Consider the following 9,645-nt stretch of genomic DNA (forward strand, 5'->3'; position numbering starts at 1 on the left):
CCCTTGTAGGAATACTTTATCTTTCTTTGCTTCCAAGTCTAATACATATTCCTGGGTGCGCCTCCCCCATTACCAATTGATACTTAATATAGTAATGCAGGGGTGAGATAGCTATACCAATTACAGGCCGTGCGGATTGATAACCTCTATCTATTAACCGGTATCAGCGGTATCAGATGGTCGAAAGTCATCAGGTCGACATACTGCAAAGTCGACATGGGTCTAGGTCGACAGGTCATTAGGTCAACATGGTCTAGGTCGACTGGGTTTTTCACTGGAATTTTGGTTTTTTTTTTGAGCCGACATGTGCTGACAGGCGGAATTTCATGCCCTACCATCCACTAGGGCAGGCGTTCCCAACCACGGTCCTCAGGACACACCAACAGTGCAGGTTTTAGTGATATCCAGGCTTCAGCACAGATGGATTAATCCAAATCACAGGTACTAATTAAGTCACCTGTGCTCAAGCCTGGATATCATTAAAACCTGTAATGTTGGTGTGCCTTGAGGACCGTGGTTGGGAATGCCTGCACTAGGGTGTGGTAGGAGAATAACATAGAGTGCCAAGCACAGCCAGACATGCGAGGGGATGCGGTGCACTTAATCCTGTGTCCATGTTGACTGTGTCGGCATTCGGGTAAAAAAAAAAAGTACAAAACCCCATGTTGAGCTAGACCATTTCGACCTAATGCTTTTTTGGACCAAATGACCTGTTGACCTGTTAACCTTGCAGTATGTTGACCTAATGACTGTCGACAATCTTTAGGTCGACCATATGATCCTTACCTGTTTCAGCAAGGAGTGTGAGGCCAATTTCTCTCCAGGGAATGGAGAAATATCTGTGTTTAGAGCCAGACTAGAATCACGTCTGTCTGTACGGGTTGCCCGTCAGGCCGCGCCCGCAGACAATAGATCAGGTATCATTTTTTTTTTTTTTTATGTATGTTTGACAAAGGCCATACACTTCATTGGAGGTGAAGATCCGCAGACGAAGGCCAGAGCATACAGCTAATTGCTGCCGATCCTACTATTAAAAAAGAAAAAGGAATGTATTGTATACACAGAACATCAAACATGCCTTCCAACTTTTACCAATAGATCAGTGGGACCTGCATGCAGCTGGCCCTGGAAAGGGGTGGGGCTATGTGCAACGGGGGCGGGACCGGGCATCGAGGCCCCGGGTTTTCCATCTTCTTTGCCAGCGTACCCAGCCCCGTCTCTCCTTGCTGCACCTATCCAGCAATCACCGGCTGCCCCACAAAGCAGAGCAGCCATGATCACCTCCCCTCAAGGGACATCAGGGCAGGCTCCAAATAGCGGGACCGTACCACTGTAATCAGGACAGTTGGGAGGAATGCTATTCGTTTTCGGGACTTGTCTCCTGTCCTACATAACAGTTTATAGATGCTGTGACCAGGGGTGAGGGTCATTAAGTCAACAGTAATTAGATCTATTGGTCTGCAGTGAAAAGGTCTACATATGAAAAAGATCGACCTGGTTTAAATTGACGCTGAAAATGGTCGACACAATCCAAAAGGCTGCATGAAAAAGGTCAACACAGGAATAGGTCGACATGAGTTATTAAAGAAAATTGTGTATGTGGAAATCTGCTGACACGGGCACTGTATAAGTGTACAGCGACACGGACACACAGCTCCAATTTCTATTCACTTTTTCTTAATGCACTTTTTTAATTTTAACCTATTTTGCTGTTTTGTGCCAATGAATAAACTGTATATTCTACGCAGGGGCAGAGCGTCCATGGCGTCCCAGTCAGTGACTACCTCCATCAGAGCAGCCGTAATGGTAATTGGTCTGTACACAGTCTCCGTCCTGCCCCCACTTAAAGTTATTCCTCCTGGTTATATATGGTGGCTAATTATTAATATTATGTAGTTTGAGCAGAAAATATTGTGGTATCAGTGGATTAGTCAAAAACTCAGGCTGCTCCCGGATCCGAAGGCGCTACACCCCACGCCCCTGAAACAGCAGACACTGGAGGAGGATTCGAACCCGTGGTGGCTCAGCCTGAGTGGCTGTCCCAGACGCTGAACTAACGGTACACGCCACTGTACCAGCCACTCATACACGGACTGTCCGTGTATCTCGTAGCTACAATGCAGTGACGTCATTCACGCTGTGCCGCACCATCGCCACCTATTGGCAGCTGCTGGAACTACACCTGGCACATATTGCATCGTCATCACTGCTGCTCCCCCTACATGAGCACTCTGCCCCGGCTGCTCTGATGGAGGCAGTCACTGACTGGGACGCCATGGACGCTCTGCCCCTGCGTAGAAGAAGCGGCTGGTAAGTGCACATGTGCAGAACACCCCCTGAGCATTGAGCAACCTGTGGGTGAGGACTGGAGCTCAGTCTGTATGTTGGTCATGTATGTGACTCCCACAGGGCTGCTGTATGGTGCTACTGGGGATATCTATGTGTATGGGCATACCAGTGTATCCTCAGCAGCGCTACTCTATGGCTCAGGTTGTAATATCTCAGCCCCAGTGCTGTCTGCATTATTATACACTGTATATTATCTATCTGCTTTCCCAAAGTGTGACACAGGTGTATATAGACCAGATTATAATCTATGGAAAGCCTCTGTGTGTATACCATATGTTCTCTCTCTCTGCTGCAGTAGCTATGCGCGCTTTGCTATGTTCTATGATAATAAACACATGTGAGTGTAATGGTAAATATGTGCCCGGCATGCCAATGTGGTGAGATACAGGTGCGCCAAACCGTACAGGCTAGCAAACTGCACGTAGCCATTAGTGCAGATGTAGGAAAACTGGGCATACTGTATATAGGCTGGGATCACTGCTGCGTTCAGGTGACACCAAGTACATGTACGGGATTGCTTGCTGGATGGTTATACCATACCTCCCAACTGTCACGATTACAGCGGGACAGTCCCGATTTTCGGGTCCTGTCCCGCTGTCCCACCCACGGCAGGCATTGTCCCGCTGCGGGGGGTGGCAGTTGGGAGACCCCCAATCTAGTAGAATAGATGCTGTGCGCATGCGCACAGCGTCTATGGTACTTGTGTAGTTTCACGGCGCCGGAAGTGCAGAGGCTCACGTGCCGCTCTAGCTATGAAACTTGGCAGCCTGCCAGAGGCTCTGATTAACCGTGCGCGTGCCGCTCTAGCTCTGTCTGACTGAGCTTGTGCCGCACTAGCTGTATGTAAACAGCGTAGCTGCCGGCCAGCAGCAGCAGCAGCGCTGACAGGTCAATGTCACTGTGGCACTTGTAGTTCCACAGTGAAATAGGCAGCGCCTGGGCACCGCTGACAACGGGGGTATGTTAAAGTGCACACCCCGGCACAGCGATGCCGGTGCTTCTAAACTGTACGCGAGATTCAGACGCAACTGCGTTTGAATCTCGAGTCACATAGATAGCCGCTAAGAAGCCGGAAAGCCTGGATTCAGACGCTAAAGCGTTAGAATACAGGCGCCTTGCAAGCCGCAAAGGTGTTGGGGCTTGTAAACCCAGACGCAAATGCGTCTGGATTTACTTAGGTGAAGGGGTACATTTAAATTTAGACGCAAAAGCATTTAAATTTAGGTGGCCCTAGGGGAACACTATTGAAACCCACCCTCAGTGCCACTAGTGGTCGCCACAGCTGTGGACCGTGTAAATCCCACTATCCACGGCCACCCGAAGCGTGGCGGTACGCGTCCTACGACCTTTTCATACCTCCACTATCCACGTCAGCGTGGAGTTGAGAATAGAATAGTGTGGCGAGCGCAGCGAGCCCGAAGCGTGGCGAGCGCACGCTGATACCTTCACAGCTATCCGCGTCCCCTCGCGGGCTTCACAGGTGTCAGCGTAAGCCCGAAGCGTGGCGAGCGGACGCTGACACCTGTGAAGCCCGCGAGGGGACGCAGATAGCTGTGAAGGTATGCGTGTCCCCTCGCGCGGCTCACTGCGCTCGCCACGCTTCGGGCTCTGTGGCTCGCTGCGCTCGCCACACTATTCTATTCTCAACTCCATGCCGAAGTGGATAGTGGGGGTATGAAAAGGTCGTAGGACGCGTACCGCCGCCCCTCGCGGGGCTCTCCACGCTTCGGGTGAGCGTGGATAGTGAGGCTGATTCAGGAACACATTCACCTCAGTGTCTCATACAGGGCTACTGCTGACTGACTACGCAAACTGCGTAGCTCCCTGACTGACTACGTAACGCTGTCCGCGCACGTCTAAGCCGAAGTGCCGGGAGTGTGAATTGAGACGCTAAATAAGTTAGCGTCTACATTGGGAACACCAGCGGTGTGCCGGGGTTTGCGATGTGCCGGGGTGTGCGATTTATAAGCCCCGTTTGTTTGTTTTTAAGCCCCGTTTGTCTGTTTTTTACACGATACACTTCATTACATTTGGCACGCGCAGCGCTACGCTACCTGGCAGGCTGCCAAGTTTCATAGCTAGAGCGGCATGCGAGCCTCTGCAATTCCGGGGCCGTGAAACTACACAAGTACCGCGTCTATTCTCGTATGAAAATGAGGTCGCGGCTAATTAGCATAAGCTGTGCCCTCATTTGCATACGCCCCACCCCCTATTTCCCCAACACAGAAGTTGGGAGGTATATTATACAGGGATTATTGTCACATTAGTTATACTGTAGTCTAAAGTGTATACTGTATTATCTACTATCCTAATGGGGCATACACACAGGGGGCGGGATGTACTAAAGGGAAAATGTGGTAAAACGGGGGTTTTACAGCATTTCCCTATGTACCATTACCCGTCCGCCCCGTCTCCGCCTGGCAGGGTATCGCCACCTCTGGGTGGCGATACCCTATAGATGCCTATGGGCTTCTATCGCCGCCCACCGTCCTTGCGACCTCCCCCCCCCTCCCGTGCTCCATCGATCTCCTCCTCCCCCAGCAGGTGTCACAGCCGGGAGGACATCCGGCTGTAGGGAGGAGGAGGAGAGGCAGGGGGACACTGACAGCCGCCAGGATGTGACAGAGACCCCCGCACACCACATTACAGGTATCGCGGGGGTCTCCGTCACCGCAACCCGATGCTAGCCGCATATGTTAGTACATATGCGGTAGCATCGCGGCGGCTGGCAGACGAGGGTCAGTGATGTACATTAATACATCCCGCCCAGGGGGATATGAGGCTTATTTCTAAGTGAGAAAGTAGGGGAGAGGAGGAGAGCACACTGAGTGTCTAGGTCCACTCAGTGTGCTCTCCTCCTCTCCCCTATCCCTATTACATGTATTTTGATCTGTATTAGCTTAAAATCGTTTAGTCGGAGCGGTATGCCAGTTCTCACTGGACCGCTCAGTCAGAGGCGCTACTTGCGTGACGTCCGCAGCGCTCAGATCTGACTCCTAACAGACAGAGATCTCCGGCGCTGACTCTAACACGCCGGAGCTCCTCTGCAGGGTACACGTCCTCATTGACGCGGCTCTCCCTCTCATTTGCGGCGCGCAGTGCTGGTGCAGAGGTGGCAGATCTCACCAGACACGCACCGCTTGAGGGGTGACCCGCGGGGCACCATATTGCCTACCCTATTTGTGATGTGAAGTAATCTGATCAGTAACATCACAGGGGAACATAAACCCAGATAATTTTGTTACCAGCAGATCAGTAATAGGCGACTTAAACGCACAAAATTCCACTGTGGAAAACTGTACAATAAACCATTATTACTAATACATAGAATCTAACCAACATCTAGGAGGATATTGAGTTGGATCACACTGAGTAAGGATTTCTATCCTTTTTAAACCTACACTGTGTGTGTCTTTATGTGTCACTGTCTGTCTATATTTCGCTACATTCTTTTAAACATATCCAAATAAAAGTTAAATTTTACTTTCTTAATAACCTGTGCACCACACAGAGACATACTTTCTCTTCTTTCCAAAAATTGTCAAACCTGTGTCCAGTGGTAGCACACCCTCCCTACTCACGGTTAACCAACCGATGTACAAATACACTGAGGGTAAATGAGAACAATACTGCTTTGATAAAACCTGTGCGACTGATTGCCCCACGTTCCCCTTTCCCCAAAACTCATTTATTTCTAAGTGATCTGACTAGATCGCTTAGAAATGAAAAAAGGATCACTCCACGTGTATACCCTCTGGTGATGACGATTGCGCGGTCCCGCGCGTCGCTGTTGCCTGACTAGATTTACACTGCATCCAGTTATAAATCTAGTCATCGCCAGTGTTCTCACACCAGAGAACACTGGCCGTGACAGATTGTTCAGCACACAATGCTGAGCCATCTGTGCTTAACTGCAAACTTAGCGCAGAGGCTCACTTGCACTGTGTGTGCACAGCTTTAGGGATGGACGTCTTTGCAATTGATGACAATAGTGCAACTGCCCATTGATTGTGGCATACTATGCAATGGATGACCATCAATGTTTTTACCTATTGATGGTGATCCATTTTCTTTGACTGATTGGATTGTGGGCCAATCAAAACATGTAGGCGGTGCTTCATGAGTGTTGGGGCAGAGCTATGCTGGTGGTAAGGGTTGCATATTAAAATAATAATAATAAAAAATATATATATAATTTATGTAAGGTGCTAAACAACATATAATGGTGATTCAATTGTTTTGTGCACCCGTAGCTCTTGCCTAATGTAGTGGGAGCTAATGAATTGTTCGCAGCACTTGCCCTGGTCTTGTCGGCTGCATTTTTGCGCCCTAAATAAACTAGATGCAGCTTATTGCCCTACTGTGCGTGAAGGGTGCGAGGAGAAATCCAGGTGAGGTGCAGCCTGGGAGTCGGGTCACCAAACAATTGACTTTGATTTTAAAGCTTGTTTGTCACTGAGCGTATGTTGCAGGCATGTCCAAAATGTGGCCCTTCAGCTGTTTTGAAACTACACATCCCAGCATGCCTTGACATAGTTTTAGTATTCCCTAATAGCAAAACTGTGGCAAGGCATGATGGGACTTGCAGTTTCACAAAAGCTGGCGGGCCATAGTTTGGACATGATTGGTGTATTGGGTTCATTAGCTGTTCACTAGCATTTTGCACAAACCACTTTGGCACATATGGAGATGTAATCTCTTTATTAGTGTTTTTATTAGTCTTGCACTCTACTATTACATATAATGCATGCCTTGACACCGTTTCACCGTTCGTGACACCCAAAATGTCGTTAAAATATTTGTTCCAACCAGATTGTTGCTCGGAAAATGTCCAAACTTTTTTTATTTCTTTACATTTTTGAAATACACAAAATGTTAAAATTGGATGTGAATTTCTACTTCATTTCCTTACATACAGGGAGCAACTTCTATCAGTCACCCCACCTTGACAAAGTGCCCAGCGAGGCATGAAACAGGTTGGAGACTTTGCTGCTGCCCGAAGTACCGACACGCCAGTCGCTGACGTCAGCAAGCCGCGCCCCGGGACCAAAGCCGCAACAGAAGATTCCACCCAGAAGCGGACAGCAACTGAGCTGAGGAATACCGCTGCCTCTGTAAGGTTAGGGTTAGTAGGGACAGCACGACAATCTCCCTCTCTCACCTCACATCCTCCAAAAGGAGTGTAAACATTATTTTACTAATACATTTTTACTTTACAGGTGTCACTCGTATAAACTTATCCCATCGCTCTTTTTTACCCCTCAGAACCTTTGCATTTATGAGAGCTGCTATACCATCAGTGCAGTTGATTTAACATTTTTCTCCTCACTTAGGATTATGTGCCACCGAAGAAGGACGGTGAATGTGAGACACCCAGCAGCAGCCGTCCCTATGTGTTCAGAAGAGGGATCAAGACCCAGGATTCCAAGACTGTGCCTTAACCTCACTCATTGATAAATGAGAGAAACAATGACCATAAGATCCTGAAACTCACCAACAAAATCATCCAGCTGCTGACCGGAGAGGTGACTGCTGGGAATAGGTCATTATACAGTAACACCGGGGGAGGTGACTGCTGGGAATGGGACATTATACAGTAACATCGGGGGTTGTGACCAGAGAGATGACTGCTGGGAATGGAACATTATACAGTAACACCGGGGGATGTGACCGGAGAGGTGACTGCTGGGAATGGGGCATTATACAGTAACAATAGGGGATGTGACCGGAGAGGTGACTGCTGGGAATGGGTCATTATACAGTAACACCAGAGGATGAGACCGGAGAGGTGACTGCTGGGAATGGGGCATTATACAGTAACAATGGGGGGGTGTGTGACCAGAGAGGTGACTGCTGGGAATGGGACATTATACATTAGCACCGAGGGATGTGACCAGAGAGGTGACTGCTGGAATGGGGAATTATACAGTAACACCGGAGAGGTGCCCGCTGGGAATGAGGCATTATACAGTAACATCGGGGGATGTGACCAGAGATGTGACTGCTGGGAATGTGGAATTATACAGTAACACCGGGGGAGGTGACTGCTGTAAATGGGACATGATACAGTAACATCGGGGGATGTGATCTGAGAGGATACAGCTGGGAATGGGACATTATACAGTAACACCTGGGGATGTGACCGGAGAGAAGACTGCTGGGATTGGGACATTATACAGTAACACAGGGGGATGGAAATGGGACATTATACAGTAACACCGGGGGATGTGACCGGAGAGGTGACTGCTGGGTATGGGACAGTATACAGTAACATCAGAAGAATGTAACCAGAGAGGTGTCTGCTGGGAATGAGACATTATACAGTATCACCAGAGGATGAGACCGGAGAGGTGACTGCTGGGATTGGGGCATTATACAGCAACACAGGGGGATGTGACCAGAGAGGTGACTGCTGGGAATGGGAGAGAGAGGGTGGAGAGAGAGAGGGTAGAGAGAGAGAGAGGGTGAGGCGAGAGAAAGAGGGTGGAGAGAGGGTGAGGCGAGAGAGGGTGAGGCGAGAGAGAGAGTGAGGGTGAGAGAGAGTGAGGGTGAGGCGAGAGAGAGAGAGAGGGTGAGGAGAGAGAGAGGGTGAGGAGAGAGAGAGGGTGAGGCGAGAGAGAGAGAGGGTGAGGTGAGAGAGAGAGAGGGTGAGGCGAGAGAGAGGGTGAGGCGAGAGAGAGAGAGGAGAGAGAGAGAGGGTGAGGCGAGAGAGAGAGAGGGTGAGGTGAGAGAGAGGGTGAGGTGAGATAGGGTGGAGAGAGAGAGAGAGGGTGGAGAGAGAGAGGGTGGAGAGAGAGATGGTGGAGAGAGAGAGAGAGGGTGGAGAGAGAGAGGGAGAGAGAGAGGGTGGAGAGAGAGAGGGTGGAGAGAGAGAGAGAGGGTGGAGAGAGAGAGAGAGGGTGAGGCGAGAGAGAGAGGGTGAGGCGAGAGAGAGGGTGAGGCGAGAGAGAGAGAGAGAGGGTGAGGCGAGAGAGGGTGGAGAGAGAGAGAGGGTGGAGAGAAAGAGGGTAGAGAGAGAGAGAGAGAGAGAGAGTGGGTGGAGAGAGGGTGAGGCGAGAGAGAGAGGGTGAGGCGAGAGAGAGGGTGAGGCGAGAGAGAGAGAGGGTGAGGCGAGAGAGAGAGAGAGGGTGAGGCGAGAGAGAGAGTGAGGCGAGAGAGAGAGGGTGAGGCGAGAGAGAGAGAGGGTGAGGCGAGAGAGAGAGAGGGTGAGGCGAGAGAGAGAGGGTGAGGCGAGAGAGAGAGAGAGGGGGGGTGAGGCGAGAGAGAGAGGGTGAGGCGAGAGAGAGAGAGGGTGAG

The 9,645-nt window shown here is 50.0% G+C and overlaps 1 long non-coding RNA gene across 2 annotated transcripts; it reads left to right on the top strand.

Moving 5' to 3' along the window:
- Nucleotides 1–2,043: 2,043 nt before the first annotated feature.
- On the top strand, nt 2,044–8,837 carry LOC146056323 (uncharacterized). 2 transcript variants are annotated; one of them, XR_014469139.1, is made up of 4 exons: nt 2,044–2,310; nt 7,268–7,468; nt 7,683–8,137; nt 8,196–8,837. It is a non-coding gene; the product is annotated as an uncharacterized LOC146056323 (long non-coding RNA). The 2 variants fall into 2 exon arrangements; XR_014469138.1 differs by lacking the exon at nt 2,044–2,310 and having other exon boundaries at nt 7,135–7,468.
- The last annotated feature ends 808 nt before the right edge of the window (nt 8,838–9,645 follow it).

Source organism: Crinia signifera, unplaced genomic scaffold (assembly GCF_055691185.1).
Source record: "Crinia signifera unplaced genomic scaffold, ASM5569118v1 HAP2_SCAFFOLD_793, whole genome shotgun sequence".
NCBI lineage: Eukaryota > Metazoa > Chordata > Amphibia > Anura > Myobatrachidae > Crinia > Crinia signifera.